General features: G+C 35.8%; 1 protein-coding gene across 1 annotated transcript in view; it reads right to left on the reverse strand.

The window, feature by feature from the left end:
* LOC135196306 (C-type lectin domain family 12 member B-like) overlaps positions 1-20,789 on the reverse strand; it is a 95,403-nt gene that overhangs the window by 13,728 nt on the left and 60,886 nt on the right. The gene's annotated exons all lie outside the window — the stretch shown is intronic.

The following is a 20,789-nucleotide window of genomic DNA, read 5'->3' on the forward strand; positions in this document are numbered from 1 at the left end:
AATTATCATCAACTAAAAATTCCTCTTCAGTTAACTTATATGAAAATATATTAATTCTGGGGTAGAGAGAATTAGATATTAAAGGACATTTGTAGCTTAATGCGTATATATGAATCACGGTGATGTGATGAGACTCGTGTATATATAATGTTTGAATGAATTCGCTTAAACACTTCGCCCTGGTTCAGATTTCTGCGGCACCAACACCGGTTTCAAAATATCATGTAACCCAATTTTAGTATCGGTTCCGTTTTATTTGATGATTGCTGCAAGAGTAGAATTACAGTCCTTTTTTTTACTCTCTAATGCTACCTGTTTTAAATTGTGCGTGTTTTGACGAAATTATAAGCCGTTTTGTTATTATTACTATTTAGCTGACATGTGCGCACTTAAATCTAGATTTCTACGTGTTACATCCGCTCGACAAGGACACGAACAGCTATTGTCCTTTTATTGCATTGTGCTTGAACGGAAGTCTGTGCTTTTAGGCAAGCTATACATCACAATGACTACTGTTGTTTCTTTTGTGGTACTGATAACTGTGGCTCTAATAACGGGGGCACAGTAGTTATAAATGGTTTCGTATAATATATATATATATATATATATATATTATATATATATAGATATATATATATATTATATATATATATCTATTACATTACACTATACGCTGCGTTTCTCTATTAGAAACTAGCATAATATTTCCGAGTACAGTGTTTCATATACCAGTAGTTTTACCATTTACCAATACATTACTTAGTAGCGCAATACATTTCTACTGTACTTTTTTTTTTATAGTACATTGCGTTTTACACTACTTTTACTAACAGTCATCCTTGCATTCTCGAAAATGAACTATACATTCAAAAGTACTGTGCCTCGTTTACTAGAAAACCTTTTACTGTGCATTATTTCATTTATAAATGCAAGACAGTTCTCTACTGCAGATAGCATTACAGTACTGTGTTTGACGGAACAACACGCAAGCGAATATTAATATAATTGAGAGCAAAGCGTTACAGGTGGAATATTACAAGCACTAATTCCATTTTAGAAGCTCTGTGTTCTCCACCCACCTCTATCATTTTGAAGTTCACTGCTGACTGTGAATATTTATAGAAGGAAATGATAGTTTATTAACATTTAGCAAAGGAAACAGCTTCCACGGGTATGTTTAATATTCAAACATACTCACACACACACACACACACACACACACACACACACACACACACACACATATATATATATATATATATATATATATATATATATATATATATATACAGAGAGAGAGAGAGAGAGAGAGAGAGAAAGAAATATGATATTTTTCGTTCTTGATTAATACACCCAAGTACACCCAATTTCATCCCGTTACCCTTTTTAATTTTTTTTAAATTGATTTTTAGCAGTAGTTTAGCCGTATATTCCAAAATATGTATTGGACGATCTAAAGAAATTGTAATGTGAGTGTGTGTGTGTGTGTGTGTGTGTGTTGTTGTTGTTGTTTTTCCTTCTGCGTATTTGCATTTATTCATTTATTCAAATGCCAATTCATGCGCCCTTGTATCATGTCTATCTATGTTAAATGTGAAGTGGCCTTATCTTACATGACTACCAAACGTAGTCATTCACATAATTAAAAGTGAAGGAAGCGGTGATTTTATCCTGAGCCGTTTTCGTTCGTTTAGGCTATGAGTGAATACAAAGGCACCATTAAATTACGCAGGCTTCAGAAATTGCATACTGTAAGACTCCTGTGTTTGTAATAAACATTTCATATCGCAGACGCATTCTCCAAAATCCCTATTTGCATATCATGCTTTCATCGCGTGTCAGTAATGAAGATTCACTCGCGCTTGCGCACTTTTGCACACACACAAATACACACACAAAAGCACTCTTTCATGCGAGTTACGGTTTAATTGTGACAGTGATATGTAAAACAGCTTTTAATTGCTGTCATATGAATTTGTATCCGTGAATCCTTTTTTTTTTTTTTCGAAAAAGGAAATGCTAAGGAGATACGGAATTCGCATGCTATGTTTGCACCGCTTGTCCTTGTGCTTGCGTTCTCTCCTCTGCGATTTTGTTTCTTTCCCTCCACTCCTGGGGTTTGGATAACTTCTCCGATAATGTTCTCATTGGTACTTGTAAATGTCTTGTAAGCAAGGCATTATAGATTTCCTTTAAGTTGAACGTGTAAGAAATGCGCTGAATTGATATGTTTAATCGTTCATAGTAAGGGATGCTGGGCATAGACTCCTATAGTTGCATGAAATGACGTGGCAGGATGGCAGAGAGCAACACATGTAAATGTTGCAAAGTTGACATTTCTTGAATATGTCAGTATTACAAAGGTGAAATTGCTCATGATGATAATCATTCATTATGCTAACATTTGTAAATGTTGCAAATTTGAAGTTGCTTCTAATGATAATCATTCTTTAAGCTAACGTTTGTAAATGTTACAAAGTGGAAATTGCTTCTAATGATAATCATACTCTATGCTAACATTTGTAAATGTTATGAATTTGAAATTTCAGTTGTAATAAATAGCAGTCGTTCTTGACATTAAAATGTTTAAATGCTAAAGAGTTGAGGTTTCTATAACGTGTAAATGTTACACATTTGAAATTTATTTTGTAACTGATGGGAATAATTCTCGACCGTGAAATGTTTGAATGTTACAAATTCTAGAATGTGTAAATGTCACGAAGATGATATTTATATTGCATTATCGTTCTTGAAAGAAAAATGTTTTGATATGTAAATGTTACAGAGTTGAAATTCCTATAACACGTAAATGATGCACATTTGAAATTTATATTGCACCTAATGACAATCGTTCTCGAATCTAAAATGTGTAAATGTCACAAAGCTGAAATTTGAATTGCATAAGAACTCTTCAAACGTAACGTACTAAGAATTAACCCGCAAGGTTTCAACCACGCAGACTGAGCTATAGCCAGGCGCAAGCTATCTTAGCTGTTGGGTGCTCAAATTAACTAAAATCCCCGAGTAACAGCCCCTGCTAGGGTTCTGTTTCGTCCCTTTCGTCCGTGGCCATTGTGTTTTGTATATTCGATGTTTTTATAATTGACTTGACCTCTGCCTTTATTTCTTATAGTGACCTTTTCCCTGGCTTCTTGGAATGGCTCGTCTATACTTCTGCGTCTTTTCTGGTTAATGGAACAAGCTTGGATTAAACCAGTATTGAAATGCTTTAGCTAGATTAGCTGCTATAGTAGATCCACATTAACCGTGCATTTGATGTCTAGGCCAGTCCTTTACGACGCTCCTGATTGGCTGTTGATAAGCCAATCACAGTACTGGAAACTCTCAGTCTCTCTCGAGAGTTCACATAAGCAGGACGCATGATCCACCTCTTCCTGAAGGATACTTTGGAAAGACGTATCCCTCAGGAGAGGTGGATCATAGATCCTACCCATGTGAACTCTCGAGGGAGACTGAGAGTTTCCAGCACTGTGATTGGCTTATCAACAGCCAATCAGGAGCGTCGTAAGGTACTGGCCTAGACATCAAATGCACGGATGATATGAAACTACTATAGTTGGTGTGGTTGTTAATTTATATATATATATATATATATATATATATATATATATATATATAAATATATATATGTATATATATATATATATATATAGTGTGTGTGTGTGTCTTGTGATGTAATTATAATTATATTCTTCAGGAGGTTCATAGAGAGATTCTTAGGCCCGATTCGGCTACAGGTTTCTCAGAAATCGGTAGGTTACGGTTGAATGACTTCATCGCAGCCAGAGAGCAGATTTCTTTATTGCACATCTTTCTGAAGCTCAGCGTGGATGTCAGTTCACGTTAACGACAAGGTATCAGTGTTTTACGTGTTATTTGTTCCATCTGTTTATTGACAGAGGTGTAGCAATGATTATGTTCTCGATATATATATATATATATATATATATATATATATATATATATATATATATATATATATATATATATCATGTCCTTGCTTCTTATTGCTTGTTCTCTGTCTATCCATCTGTCTAACATTGGATTTCTTTTTCTGTTTTTCCATACCTATCTTAATTTTCCCCAACTAACATCACACACACACACAAGCATATAAATAAATAAGTATATATATATATATATATATATATATATATGTGTATATATATAGTATATATATATATATATATATATATATATATATATATATATATATATAGAGAGAGAGAGAGAGAGAGAGAGAGAGAGAGGAGAGAGATAGGAAAACAGGTGTTTACTTGCCAACAACGTTTGTCACTGTACTAACCAAGTACTGTTTCTGCCACCCGCACTTGGCAGTGAGAAAATAAGGAGTCCTAATTCATCCCCCTCCATTTTAAGCGTCGGTGCCCCGACAGCTGTCTACACAAATAATTCGATGCATTAGAATGTGCAGTTTTCTCTCTCAAGTTCCATCTCATTCCTTGTCCGTCTCCCAGGCTCTCTCTCTCTCTCTCTCTCTCTCTCTCTCTCTCTCTCTCTCTCTCTCTCTCTCTCTCTCACATTGCGGGCCTTTGGAACATACATTTACCCTGTGGATAACTGAAATATTTGTCTGTTCGTCTGCCTGTCTGTCTTTGACTAAAGGACAGATTGGCTCTCTCTCTCTCTCTCTCTCTCTCTCTCTCTCTCTCTCTCTCTCTCTCTCTCTCCGTCTCTCTTTATGTTTGGGCATGTAGCATGTACGCATTTATCTTGTGGATAACTAATATATGTCTGTCTGTCAGTCTGACTAAAGAACCGATTGGTTCTCTCTCTCTCTCTCTCTCTCTCTCTCTCTCTCTCTCTCTCTCTCTCTCTCTCTTCACTAGTGTTTGGTTAAGGGAGAGAGAAGGAGAGGGAGTGGAAAAGGGATAGGTATACAAGACGCGGAGGTCAGTCCGACAAGAGGCACTTGGGGCATCCCAAATAATTAGGGCGGAGCGAGAACGCAGCCGCCGACGATGACGACGAACGAACGAAAAGCTCCCTTGTTAAGTTGCATATAACTTTCGGACTTAATACGCTCTGTGGATGCCCCTCTTTGTTACGGCCCGTCACGTCGGGCACGACGCTTCGGGGCATGAAAGGGTGGTCTTATCCAAGCACTCTCTCTCTCTCTCTCTCTCTCGTCAGTGCTGACTTCTTCAAGACCATCTGATGTCAGTGCATCGTTGAAGGCTACGTGACTCTGAAAGTTTGTTGGGGGCGGGGTTAGGGCCGGTGATAAGGGGAAAGGGGTTGCTTTGGGAGAGGTTTTGGGAGGTTATAGTTCCCTCGCTTGAGGAGGTTTGAGGGGCGAACATTTCATGCTTGAAGTGGTTAACTTCGGATTGTAGGTCGAGTTTGCATTCTCACGAATGTTTGGATGGGCGCCGGGGCCGGTTTCCCTTGGGTGTAGTCGAGTTCACCTTTCGTCGTGCTAGTGTGCAACTTTGCATGCGTTGAGTTTCCAGTAACTTCTATAGTAGATTCACACCAACCGTGCATTTGACGTCTAGGCCAGTCCCTTAGGACGCTCCTGATTGGCTGTTGATAAGTCAATCACAGGGCTGGAAACTCTCAGTCTCTATCGAGAGTTCACATGGGTAGGTTCTATGTTCCACTTCTCCTGAGGGATTTGTTTTTCAGGAGAGATGGAATATACTCCCTGCCTATGTAAACTCTCGAGAGACTTAGAGTTTCCAGCCCTGTGATTGGCTTATCAACAGCCAATCAGGAGCGTCGTAAGGGTCTGGCCTAGACATCAAATGCACGGTTGATGAGAATCTACTGTAGGTAGTTTTTTTTTTTTTTTTTTTTTTTTTAAGTATGGGGTATGTGTAGTTAGTTTAAGATGCCTAGAAAGTGAAGTTTTATGCGTGTGTGACGTCGATTAAACTTGAGGTTGAAGGAAATTGGGGTTCCCATGCTTCGGGAGTTTGATGTTTACGTGAGGTAAAATTTTCACGCTAGAGAAGGGTTTGGGGTTAACAACGGTTTAGAAGAATTAAGTTTCTGAGGTCTGATATTCCCATGTTTGGGAAGGTTTGAGGTTGAAAAATGGGGTTTTCATTTTTTTTGTTCGTTAACATAATAATTCAGTTAATCTTGTGTCTCATTTACTTCTAAGGCTTTATTTGTCTAAGAATGAGAATTACTGCCGATTTCAGATCAAGATGATGGACGAGAAAAGGTAAAATACCAAACCTATATGCAGAAAGGCATGTTAATGTATTTTGAAGAACTTTCGTAAATGTAAAATTAAAGTATCCAGAAGTAAAATAATAATAATAATAATAATAATAATAATAATAATAATAATAATAATAATAATATAATAATAATAATAATGATAAGTCAAGAGAGGAACAATGGAATCCTTTGTAACAAGAGACCTTTGTGTTGCTGTTCAAGAATACACTGTCTTTGCAGAGGCGTAGAATACGCGCGTAATGTGACTCTTCATGTTGCCATTGACTTTCTTTCTTGTGGCTATTCGCTTTCTTCAATGAGTCCTACTGTTACAGTTGTGATTGCTAATGCAGGATAAATCTTGCTTCCATCCAAAGGCGACTTTATTTTGTTGTTGTTGTTGTTCTTGTTAAATTCTCCAAATTTTACATTTTTTGCTTGAATTCTCCACATTTTATTTATTTTTTGCTTGAAATCTCCAGATTTTTATAATTTTTGCTTGATTTCTATAGATAAAAAAATTATTTGCTTGAATTCTCCATATTTTTTATATTTTTTTGATTTTTTTGAAATTGAAATCATCCGTTTTTTTTTTTTTTTATAATATTTGCTTGATTTCTCCAGATAAAAATTTTTTTTGCTTGAATTCTCCAGATTTTATATTTTTATTGTTTGAGTTATCCAGGTTTTTAATTTATTTGCTTGAATTCTCCGATTTTTATAAGTTGATTTGTTTGAAGGTTATTTCCAAAAGTTTTTAATTTATTTGCTTGAATTCTCCAGATTTTATATTTTTTGCTTGACTCCTCCAGATTTATTAATTAATTAATTTATTTATTTATTTTGTTGGTTGAATTCACCATCGAAACCCAGTGACTACCCACCCCATAGAAGATAGACGAGTTTTGCAAAAGCGACATTGAAATAGCCCCTTTGCAATTGCAAGTGTTCACTTCTTCACACCTAGCTCCTTATGAGTGTCTGCGTATAAGATGTGGCCATGGAGCTGATTGGAGTGGATTAAGGGCCACTGATAGAGGCACAAGGTCGATATTGTTCTCCTCCGGTGTGAGGATATACGCGGATTGTGAGTTATATATATATATGTATATTTATCATATTTATATTTGTATATATATATATATATATATTATATATCTATATATATATATATATATATATATATATTATATATATATTCTTTAAAAAATCACAGCAGATGCACGTGACTTCATTATAAAAGGGAATACCACAGGAAAATAACAGGCAGAAGGTCAGTACCAGGAGAAAGCGCTTGGTACTGACAGTCATTCTGTCATTTTTACGCGGTATTCGCTTATCATATATATATATATATATATATATATATATATATATATATATATATATATATATATATATATATTATAATGTGTATGCGCGCGCTCATGCGTGTTGTACGTATTTATATGCTCGGTATAAAAGCAAATATTTGTTTTATGTCCTAAGTTGGTCCATCGGGTGTAGGCCTTCCAATTCTCTACAAAAATTATGGGATGAAACTGCTAGCTCCCCGACATTCAACACCCTGGCACAAAATATGAAGGCACAATAGATTATTGATAAGATGGGTCTAAACCATGTCGGCTCCCCGGACTTCATCAATCTTCGGAGCTCATTATATATATATATATATATATATATATATATATATATATATATATATTATATATATATATATATATATATATATATGTGTGTGTGTGTGTGTGTGTGTGTGTGTACGTATATACAGAGCGAAAGGTTAGTGTTTCTATCTCACTAAATATTTTACCTATGTATAATATCTTACGTAGAGCTTTACATTGTTGTGTATTTTATCATCTTGTTCAAGGTTTTGTACTAGTTAAATGTGGACTACAATAATGGCAAACATGCTAACCATATTACAGACACAAAAATGTATATGATAAACATTCCATTATATATGAAAATATGTAAACTAATATAATACTAATATATATATATATAGATCTAATATATATATACTCTATATATATATATAAATATATATATTTTATTCGATATATATATATAATTTATATTATATTATTTATGTGCACTTCTATACAAACACATTTAGCCCAGACATAAAACTTCTAGCGGCCAGAATTCTAGCTGTAACTTAATACTTCTCGTTAAAGCCAAAGAAAACGACCCCACGAATGTTCTAGTTTGTTAGTGTTATTAGCTAGCACCAGTTGCTTGCGAAAGGTCAAGAATACTGACCCAGAAAAAGAATAAATGACATGCACCAAAATGGCAGAGATTCAAAACTGAAGCGCTTTTGTGAAGGAATTTGTCTTGGATAAAATCTACGTACACTTTCGTGCGTTCTGTTAAAAAAAAATTGTTTTGTAGAAGAGGTAAAAGAAGATGATTCCGTGCCAGTAACATATAGCCCGTTACTGCGAGCAAAAGTATTGTTAAAATGTGATGTAATTATAGGATAACTTTTTTGTTCTCGGGTAAGCAGTAAGAAGATAACGGTACATAAATGTTATTTTCTTTAAAAATTTTGCAAGTACGTGTCAGAGAGAGAGAGAGAGAGAGAGAGAGAGAGAGAGAGAGAGAGAGAGAGAGAGAGAGAGAGAGTTTATATTGTAGTGCCTCAATGGCTTGAATCATGTAATTCGACAAGTGCCATTCGCTTGGGTTTATCATCAGAATAATTACAGAGGAAACTGTTATTAGTGTATAATTAACATTATATTTACTTTTTTCAAATATAATAATATAATATTAGTCATTCATTAACATTGCGTTATCAAAATACACACAAATTTAGATAAAGATAGGATTTTTTTATATAGTTTATTGTGTATGCATGCGCATGTGTCGAGTATTTATGTATATATGGTGTGTATTCGCAAATGCATATATGTTTGTATATATTCGTAAGCATGCGTGTGTATTTTCAGCTTTGTCATTTGAATGGACAAGTATTCTTATACTGATTGCCTTTTCCCGATGACGTGAGGAATAAGATTCATGTGCCTGATAAACATAAGTTCTCTGTCAGGGTCACTGAGTTTACCATCGCATCATGATTCAGCAGGAGAGAGAGCTCTTTGACAGTGAGAGAGAGAGAGAGAGAGAGAGAGAGATGGTTCTCGTTCTTGCTAGCTGGCTTTCCTAGTCCACGCCCTCAGACCTGTTACACAAAAAGGATCTCGGTTGTCGAGGTCAGGAGGACGTTGTAAGAATTTTTGGTCAGCTGAAGGACCCTTTGGGGTAGTAGGCGGCGACTTCGTAGGATTCTCGCTCGGCTGAAGAGCCCTAAGGGGATCATGAGGTAAAAGAAAGAATATAGGTAATTGGTTCTTGAGTTATAAAAGGATTAATAGGAAATCCTGTTGAAATAGTGCAGTGGATTTTATTTTTCTGGTTTGCAATTCTTTGTTTTGTTTGATTTTGGACAGTCATAGATGAAACATTAATCAATTAAGGTCATGTTTGGTAAGGGTAGGAGATTTGGTTTATAGCTGTCTGATTTCTGGTATTGGGTTTTGCTCAGTGTTTTCATAATTCTTGTCATCATGTTATCTGTTGTCATTTTGTAGAGAATTTCATTATTTTCATCTTCCATTTGTTCTTGCCAAGCTTTTATGAACTGATTTTGGCTTTTTTATTTTACCCCCACCAACGACCATCTTCTTCATTATTTCTTTGTTTTCCCTCTTTAATTTTTCTTGTGGACACTTTACTCTAGAGTGAACAATAAAGCCACACAGAAAATTACCCTCGCAAATAATAAATAATCAATTGACGTAAAGTTAAAACTATTTCCCCAGCAGTGATACAGATGCCAAATTTTTAAATGAAATTCCAAGATAACGAACAGAAAAAAAAAAACGAAATATCTGCCTGATGAAACAAGAGACGAAAATAGCACCAGCGAGTAAATATGAAAAGAAAGTGTGTCAAGTTTAAAAATAAAAAAAAAGAGGGACGAGAGAGGAGATTCCTCAGAAAACTCCGATTGCACACGGGGAGTTCTGCGAAGGGCTCCCATGTCAACACCGTCCCGTATTGTCGCTAATTGCAGCGAGTCCGTGGGAGGCGCTCACGCCTGATTTACTGAAGTCGCCACCGAAGTCAGTTTGCTTAATCGTTCCGACTGTTTGAACGGGATTGATCAGTGTACATGGATGAATTGGAGAAAGTCACTTAGGGATACTCTGTGACAGGAGGGTCAGTGCAAAAGTTAAAAAAAAGTTTTACAAAAGCTCTTTGGGGCAGAGACTTGGCCAATAAAGAAAGAACAAGAAAGAAAAATGGAAGTGGCCGCGTTGAGAATGCTGAGGTGGATGTGTGGTGTCACAAAAAGAGATAAGATCCGGAATGAATTGGTCAGGGGGACAGTCAAAGTATTAGAGGTTTCAAAAAAAGCTCAGGAAAGACGACTGAAATGGTTTCGTCATGTCACGAGGAGAGAAGATGAACACGTATGTAAGAGGGTTATGAACACGGAGGTGGAGGGCAAAAGAGGGAGGGGAAGGTCAAAGTTCAGGTGGAAAGATAAATTATTGAATGATATGAAGGAAAAGGGTCTAAGAGGAGATGTACAGGACAGAGGAAGATGGAGAAGGCTGACTAGAAACAGCGACCCATATAGAAATGGGAAAAACTGAAGGTAAAGAAGAAGAATTGCTTATAGAGGAGTGAAAATAGAGATGGTCTGCGAGATTTGCGAGTTGATAACTAGTCGAATTTAGAGTCAAGCATTGGGAACATTGAAAATAAAAATAGCTTTGGTGATGATAATACACATCAAGTTCTGAATTTGGGAGTGTGAATAAAGATTTTAATGAAATAAAAATAGCTTAGGTGATGATAATACACATTACACATCAAGTTCTGAATTTGGGAGTGTGCATAAAGATGTCAATGAAATATTTAGCAAAAGGCATTATTCCATTTAATAATTACTTGTGTGTCCTAGACATAATGTTTAGCTGAAATTAGGAATTCGTTTGTTTTAGCAGCTCTCTGGTAAATAGTTCGTCTTTTAAGTTAGTCATAAAAAAAAAGAAAATAGAAACTTAGGATACAGGTAGCGTTTACCCTTAAGTGTAGATGAGAGGAGTCTTTTTGAATTGAGGACATGCTTTATTTAGTAAGATTGAGTTGTCAAGGCTGAGTCTACTATATATGGAGACCTCTTAAAAAGTGTGTTCATTTCCACCCGGTGTTGATTAGTCGTGATGTTAGTTGACGCTGGTAAAAATAACAACAGCAGTAGGAAAACAAATCCACGGATATGAATGGGTACATATATCTAAAGATCAATCTGTACAGAGATTTTTCGGGAATCTGTTCGATTTCCCAATTCAATCTAGAGATTGAAAACGAGTAATTGAATAAATTCCCGAAAGCTCTCTGTACAGATTTATTTTTAGATAGATGTATACCATACATAACTGTGGATTTGTTTCTCAGTTTCAAGACACGCTACTATGATTTTTTTTTTTGTCTCAATTTCAAGATACGCTGCTACGAGTATTTTTTTGTTTGTTCCTCAATTTCAATTTCAAGATACGATACTATGAGTATTTTTTTTTTCAATTTCAAGACACGATACTATGAGTATTTTTTTTTCAATTTCAAGACACGATACTATGAGTATTTTTTTCAATTTCAAGACACGATACTATGAGTATTTTTTTCAATTTCAAGACACGATACTATGAGTATTTTTTTTTTTCAATTTCAAGACACGATACTATGAGTATTTTTTTTTTTTTTTTTTTTTTTTTCACTTTCAAGACGATACTATGAGTATTTTTTTTTTCTTTCAATTTCAAGACACGATACTATGAGTATTTTTTTAACAGCTTCAGTGGTAATATGATAATAAGAATTATGATAATAGCGGTAGTAGTAGTAGTAGTAGTAATATAAGAGTAGTAGCGATAAGATTGGAGAATAAAATAAGTTACTGGATGCACCCGGTCTCGCACGACATTGTACGCAGCATAATCGTGATCTGGTCATCCTCAAACTACGCGCTGCTTTTTAATTGTTAATGAATGTGCAGTACTCGGCCTCAGGACATAAACCAGCCTCATTCTCTTCGGCCTCAGTGAATTTGGTAACGCTCGGAATGCGCTGCGAAATTATTTAGACTTCAGCCACAGATGAGGTTTAATGTGATGCAGCCGAGATTTAAAATTGTGTATTTGAGATTGAAAGTTGTTGCAGTTGATATTTAAAGCGCTGAAGTTTAGATTTATAATGTTGCAGCTGAGATTGAAAATGTTACAGTTGAGGTTTTAGAAAAATGCTGCAATTGAGGTTGGATTTGTTGCAGCTGAGACTTGAAATGTTGCAGTTGAGATTTTAGAAAAATGCTGCAATTGAGGTTGAAAATGTTGCAGCTGAGACTTGAAATGTTGCAGTTGCAGCGTTACTTGAATGCAGATCTGTTCCCTTGCGTCTCATCTAGGACTTTAAATACGCAGATACATGTTGCAGTATTGTTTGCAGTTGCGATGTTGCATAAGCAGTAAATGGCTATGTAATTTGTCTTTTGAAGTGCTAATATTGAGATAATGATTATCTCGGTAAAAAGAAATAAAAGAAAAAGGGAATACTCCGAAGTGGATGACTTGACAGAAATGGAAGGCTGCTAACTTTACCTAACTTTAGGCTAAGAATGAATTATATCACATCCACTTTCACATAAGTATTTTTCGCAACTTAAAGTTTTGCAAAGTTGATTTGGAAAGCAGTCCCGCTACCCCTAAGCACAGCGCTCTTATGTCATAGTTTATTTATTTATTTTTTTTTTTTACCATGTGATGCTATTTATTCATTTACTTAGTTGTTTGCTGATGATTCAGTTTTACTTTCAACTTGATCTTATTGAATATTTTTTTCACTTCTTTCCGTTCGTTTATGTTCTGGTGAAAAATATATACCTGTAAATAATAATATCAATAACGTACTTTCAGGAGTTGAAGACAAACGTCATTCATACAGATGTCATGTATCTATTTTTAACAAATCGCTCTTAAAAGTAATATAGGTAAAAAAGGAAAAACGTATCACATATCAAAACAAGCCATAAAAGATTCCTAAAATACCCTCTGCGAAATTGCAATGGAATGCATTATTGCAACTTGAACCCTTGAGATCTATCCCAGCCAAACCCTCATCGTATCTTGCAATTGACCAATCAACTGTGATCCTTCCCAGTAATTTGACCAATCAACGGCCAGGGATTCTGCCACTGAGGACCCGTCATTACCCGCCAGTAATGACAAGTTAGTGACCGCTCATTTCACCTCCCGATGGAGGTTCCAACACGTCATCATTCAAATGTTCGGAAAGAACAACAAAAGTCTTCTAAAAGAGACGGCGAGAATTCTGGTTAAAATCGGATGGTTTTTGGAAGTCCCGTTGTTTTAGCTATATCGAGCTCCTCGCTTCGTGTTCAGGAGAGAGAGAGAGAGAGAGAGAGAGAGAGAGAGAGAGAGAGAGAGAGAGAGAGGGGGGGGGGGATTGTATGCATCGTAATGCCCCTTATGAGCTAAGGAATGCTGACCGGTTTTATTGGTGATGTAACATCTGAAATGTGATTAGTTTGCTTTGCTTATCTCTAGTCGCCTGCTTGGCTCTTCTTGAAAAATTCATTTTAGGCTTGCGGCCTCTTCTTCTTGTCAGACGCTGCTAAATTCGCTTTATTGTTTACATGTTCGTTGAATAGTAAACTGTGTAATTTTGAAAATTTTATTTCTTAAAATGCTGGGCATATGAATACTGCGTAGCTTTGGTTACCTAATCGCGATGAATGTTCTGCTTGTCTATCTTACCAGAACAAACACAAGGACATATGTAAATTGCCAAATTTCAGAAAGACAAAGTCATTTCTTTATATAAATCTCTCTCTCTCTCTTCTCTCTCTCTCCTTTTGTCTGGGACGGTTGTTTTGACATCGCTCCTTAATGTCCTCTGTTTTTTCTGATACGGAGATGCCCTCAACCTGCATATGTGTATGGATTGTGCTTATGAAAGTGTAGTGACGTGATAGTGACGTGATTTACGACCTCTTTTTACCCCGAACTTAGTTTTTGTAGGCTTTAAAAGTTGGGAAAATTTCCTACAGGTCTCCCGTTCAAATTTTTCCAAAGTTGCGCATGCGCACTAAGCGTCTGTGACGTCACTACCACTGCACAAAACAGATTTGAGAAAAAAGAAGAAAAACGATGGCCAGTGAAACTCCTACCCTTCAGACTCCTAGCCTTGAAAACCCTACGGGGGATTTCTTGAACAATAACTTTACAAAGCCCGATCTGCAGAAACATTGCAAAAAGCTGGGCATTAATAATATTTGGGTTTCTAAAGACAGGTTAATTACTCTAATTTTGAATTCTACCATAAAGAGAATGATCGAACACCAGAGAGCTATACAAACATCAGTTTCACAAACATTGACGACGGATAACGAAGATTTACGGAAATTAAGGGAAGAATTACACCAAGTTAAAGAAAATCTGAATCAAAAGACCTCCGAAATAAAGGAACTGAACGAGATGCTAAAGCAAGCAAATGTAACAATAAATAGATTGAGTGACCGCCTAACCTCTGTGGAAGATTATATTGGAACAAACAGACAAACTACCCTGGAAAATAATTTGTCAGAACCTAGAAACATAGAAAATGGAACGCTTCTTCTGGGTGACACGAATCTACGAGAAAATACGTAAGACGGATTTAGGAGAAAATACCTTCATAAGAACAGTCTATGGAGCTAACATTGATCTCATTACAAGCTGGGTAACAGAAAAATTAGACTGGACACCATCGAGATGCATCCTAGTATGTGGCATCCATGATATATTAGAAAGTGAAACTTCATCCAATATATTGGATAATATAGGGACTCTCATAACAGAATTAAAACGTATCAATGAAAATATGGAGATAAAAATATGTCAGATCTTGCCCACCCTACGAGCAAATGAATTAGAAGACACCATAAACTATCATAACTAATGATCCTTTCTTGGAGTTGGAGTTCCAATAATGGCGTATCAGTCATAAAATGCGAACTCTCTTTTAAATTGGGAACAGGAAGAAGTGGACGAGCTATGTTATCACCAAGGAAACGAGAACTCGGGAGTCTTCCTAAATAGATATGGCGCTATTCGACTACTCGAAACTATACATCGACAGTGTAATCAATTCAATTTATGTAACGACTGGAAAAATACTAAAAGATCAAGTGAATGGCTGCTTAAAAATCCGGAAAATCATCAAAGAACTAGAAAAACTTATCAGCCTTTAGAATAATGCTTGGAAGTCAGTACATGCATATCACTTTATTGAATGGAACGACAAAATCCAGCTGGAAGACAAAATCCATCTGGAAGACAAATCCATCTGGAAGACAACAGTACCATAATAACTACCGAAGAAATCGAAGATATGATAATATGGAAAGAGACAGACCTAACCAAAATCAAGGCAACATACGTCCCGGATGCTATAATTGTGGCGAATTTAATCACCATCAATCGTCTTGTCGCTACGACCACAGAATCCGATGTAACCTCTGCACGGATTTGGTCACAAGCAGCGTCTTTGTCGCCGCCAAGCTCTATAGGATAACGGCCAAGAAGACAGCGCCGCAAAAATCTCCGTGGATACTACGAACACAGAAATGGCTCCATGGAATCTCTTAACTATCGAGCATATAAACGCTCAGTCTCTGTTATCACACATCGACGAAGTGGAATTATTAATACAGAAAGAAATATGACATTTTATGTGTAAGTGAAACCTGGTTGGAGCCTACTTTACAGGACAAATTTGTTCACATATCTGACTTACTATTTATCGTTGTGATCTTGGAAGACGTGGGGGATCCTGCATTTATGTACGAAATGATTTAAAAAGTAACCAAAATTAAAAATAGTAATGATAAAGTAGAAGGAGTAGAAGATATATGGATTGCTGTACAACAAAAAAAGCTACCGTCATTTATTGTGGGGTGTGTATATCGACATCCGAAAGCACTTGCCTCTTCATTTGAGTATATTAAGGATACCTTTAGAGAAATATGTTTACGTAGGAAGCCTGTTTTTATTCTTGGGGATTTAAATGACGACCTTTTTATTCCCAATAATAGATTAAATAAATTTTGTATCAGTTAAACCTTAACCAATTAATAAAGGAACCGACAAGGATAACAGACACTTCTGCTACATTACTAGACGTTGTAATTACAAACGAACTACAAATGGTTTCAGATGCCGGTGTGATTTCTAGTTCAATTGCCGACCATGAGATGACTACACTTAGAATAAACATTTCCAAGCCAAAAAGACTCCCAATAGTAAAAACATACCGTAATCTGGTAAATTATGATCTAAATAATTTTCGTGACAACTTGCTGAATAGGATCCAGTCTTTAACCTCATAATGGAAACAGACTGTGTAAATACCCAAGTGGATACTTTTAGCAGAACTTTCATTGATGGTCTAAATGAATGTGCCCCATATGTAACTAGAGAAATTACCCGACCCCCAGCTCCCTGGATAAGTAGCGATGTTAAAGAAGCGATGCGAGTTAGAGATGCCCTTCAAAATAGGTACAAGTTGGATAGAATGAACGAAACATTACGACGTCAGTATAAGACGAAAGAAACGTACCCAGGTACTAGTTAAGACAAATAAAACGAAACACTTTAAAGACAAATTCAGTAATTGTCAAGGAAATATACGTAATAAATGGAATATTGTTCATGAAATGATTCCAAACCCGAATGTCAATACCCATATATTAAATTGTGACAATAAAATAGAAAAGGCTGAGGAATTTAATGAATATTTTTCGAACGTTGGAAAGACGGCTTATGAGAAATCACAAGAGAATATTCATGATAATCATAGAGACCAGATACCCGTAAATAACGAATCAACTGAAGATGTGATTAGCTTTTTTAGACCTCAGCCAGTTGATGTTAATACAGTTATTCTTACAGTTAAGAATTTAAATGACACAAATTCAGTAGGATCAGATGGAATAGCCCTTCGTTTCATTCGAGATGCGTTACCTGTAATAGCCTTTTATTTAACAATAATAGTCAATACCTCAATAGTAACTGGTATTTACCCAGATGGATGGAAGCTGCCTCATGTTGTACCATTTTACAAGAGTGGCGACCCAGAAAACGTTGAAAACTACCGACCTATATCTCTTCTTCCCATTTTGTCAAAAATATTAGAGAAAATAGTAACAAATCAATTACTTGAATATCTTGAACAAATAAATTATTGTCCTCTACACAATATGGATTTAGGCCTCACCTGTCTACTGAAATGGCATTACTTAAGCTATCGGAAAGGATTTATAAAAATATTGACAATCAAAAGATAAACTTACTCATATTGTTAGATCTTTCAAAGGCATTTGATAGCGTTAGCCACGAAATTTTGTTAAATAAGTGTAGGAAAATGAAAATAGATTCTTTTTGGTTTAGTAACTACTTACAAAATCGTTTTCAAATAGTCAGACTAGATAATACCATCTCTTCTCGTAAACAAGTACATTTTGGAGTCCCCCAGGGCTCTATTTTAGGCCCCGTGCTCTTTCTTATTCATATCAATGATATGGCAGTTTTTATACAGGACTACTTCAAAAATATGGCAAAATTTTTAGAAGACTATCTTCTCGTACAAATATGCAGACGACAGTCAATTTTTAATTGGAGGTAGTATAAATGATATACCCACTCTCATCACAAAGGCAGAAGCTATATTAGAAGCAGGACTGCGATATTTTCAACTAAATGGTTTAAATGTAAATGAATCAAAAACTAAAATAATTTTCATTGGTACAAGGCAATATGTATCACAGATCCCATTAGATACCGTTCTAAACTTTAATGGCCATCAAATTGAAAGAAGTGTACACGTAAAAAATCTAGGTATTTATTTTGACCAATATATGCTTTTTGATGTACACGTATCTGAAATATGTAGAAAAGTAAATGGAACCTTAATATATTTAAACAGAATTAAAGACAGATTCGATATTGACATGAGGGCGATGGTAGTTCAGTCGCTTGCACTGAGCATAATAAATTATTGCTTAAAGATTTGGGGAAACTACTACTAAACAACAATTACAACGGGTTCAAAAACTACAAAACTTTGCGGCAAAAGTAGTTGATGGTAAGGCCAAAAAATATGACCATGCATCACCAATTTTAGATAAATTAGAATGGCTAAATGTTGAACGAAGGATTAAAATTCGACATTTGTGTAGGAGTTTTTAAAGTTATGCGAAGTTTAATACCAATTTGGCTTTTTAAGTTTATAACAGTTTGGAGCTGGTAGGGACAGACGAACGAGACAAAACAATGACCTGTATATACCGAGAACCACCACAGACTTGGGAAGTAGATGCTTTACGGTACGAGGACCAACGATGTGGAATACCCTACCTGAGTCATTGAAAACAACGGCGAATCTCGACACTTTTAAAGCAAATCTTAGGAAATATATGTTTTCTACAAGATTTTAGTTAGAAACTTGTGGATTGGTTTTATGTATATATGTATATCTGTTTTCAATGTTTTATGGTGTCTACTATAATTTTGCACCCAGTATAGAATTTTAATGAGATTTACTATTATTAAATTATTTTTTCTATTTTAAAGTCATATTAATGCAAGTAGTGTACCAAATGTATTTTAGTTGCTAGTCAAATAATTTCTATAAAAGCACTATTCATGTAAATGTTAAATTTTAATGTAATCATAAGGAAATAGAGAAATATCAGATAATCACTATATGTTGTTTCGTATATAATGGTTAAGATACCAATGTATATATTGGATAAAGTATTAATTATTATTATTATTATTATTACTCTTCTCTCTCTCTCTCTCTCCGGCTCTCTCTCATCTCTCTCTCGTCTCTCTCTCTCTCTCTCTCCCAGACATATGCGTATTGATATTAATATCTTATTCTTTCCACTGTCTTCGAAAATGAAGAAATGTTGAAGTGTCTCGGCATAAAAGAAGCAAAAGGACATTTTTTTATTTGACGGATTGTCGCAATATATCGAGTTCACGTAGTCCACTGCCAGTCAGGACACGAACACAGTTTTATTATAAAGACTGAGAACGGCCATGTGTCTTAGCACGGTGGAAGGGCGCAGAAATAAGATTAAGTACTTCGCGGCTCAGGGGTAAACTGTTACGTACCCCGTCTGGGTCAGTGACATGTAGACAAAGTAACAAGACGGAAGTTAAAGATTCAAAACCTAGGCTTAAGTGGATAGAATAGAGCCATTCAAGTCTTGAGGAGCAGAACGAGATGTAAAGGCAATGAGCGTTAAGAAAGAGAAGCAGACCCACTGGTTGATTTTATTTATACAACAAGGTAGTCAATTTTTGGTTGCATCGCTCTCGTTGAAGCAACATGCAGGCTAGCATATATCCTTTATAATTCACCAGCTGTCATCAATGGTAAACCATGTTCTTCTTTAATCGAATTTCCTCATTAAATTGCCTAAGTATCCGAACTAAGGATCGGTACTAGATTTTACATCCCAGTCATCGAGTCTTCTGACTTACGAGTAGTTTGATTGCGAGTAGTTTAATTAGGAATGTACAGTAATAGCAAAATAATAATTGACAGTATAATATAAATATATCGATCATAACAGGTGCTACTGGGAAGGCTCATGTGGTTTGACATTTTGTAATTACCACGAAAAGATAAGCACAACAAATACAGGGGAGATAGAAAATGGTGTTGCAACATACTGCTCTAACACCTGAACCTCCAGAGTTTTGATATTTTTTCACGCATCTTTTGCCTCAGAAGATGATATGAGGAATTTGGTTTTGTTTTGATATATTCCACAATACCCTCATATCATGAAAGAGTTTTGTTTTGATATCACAATACTCTCATGTCATGAAAGGAGTTTTGTTTTGATATCACAATACTATACTCTCATATCATGGAAAGAGATAATTGCCATTGAATTCAATAGAGACTTGAATGAATCATCTCGGGAAGTTCATCTCAGTTGCGGTTGTATGTGAATGGCATCAGCTGCTGAGATATAGGTTTCAGAATTGCTCAAACTCTCCAAGTTCAAGGTGGCATTTCTTACCAGAGGTCTTTGTTGGACTGTAATCAGTTGGTCCATCGTTTTTGTTATTGTTGTAGCTTGTTATGCTGTTTCTGCTTTTGCTTTTGTTGTGTCCCAGTCCCTGGGCCTTCCCCTGCTTTTCTTGGGAATGAAAAGAACCGAAGAACCTCCCAGTGTATCGTGTCTTGCTTCAGGAACGTTAGTAGTCGTGACGCCAGAAAGCTCCCAATGATTAATTTATCTCTCTCTCTCTCTCTCTCTCTCTCTCTCTCTCTCTCAGAAATTGCAAAGATCATACCCTTTCTTAATTCGCTTTAATAAACTCTCAAAGTCACTTGGAAACACGTAATACAACGTGAAATCTTTTCCCTGTTTATATGTGATGAGTACCGTCAATAAGCATCAGTTTTGCAATCTT

The sequence above is a fragment of the Macrobrachium nipponense genome, chromosome 17 (genome assembly GCF_015104395.2).
Source record: "Macrobrachium nipponense isolate FS-2020 chromosome 17, ASM1510439v2, whole genome shotgun sequence".
Classification (NCBI taxonomy): Eukaryota; Metazoa; Arthropoda; class Malacostraca; order Decapoda; family Palaemonidae; genus Macrobrachium; species Macrobrachium nipponense.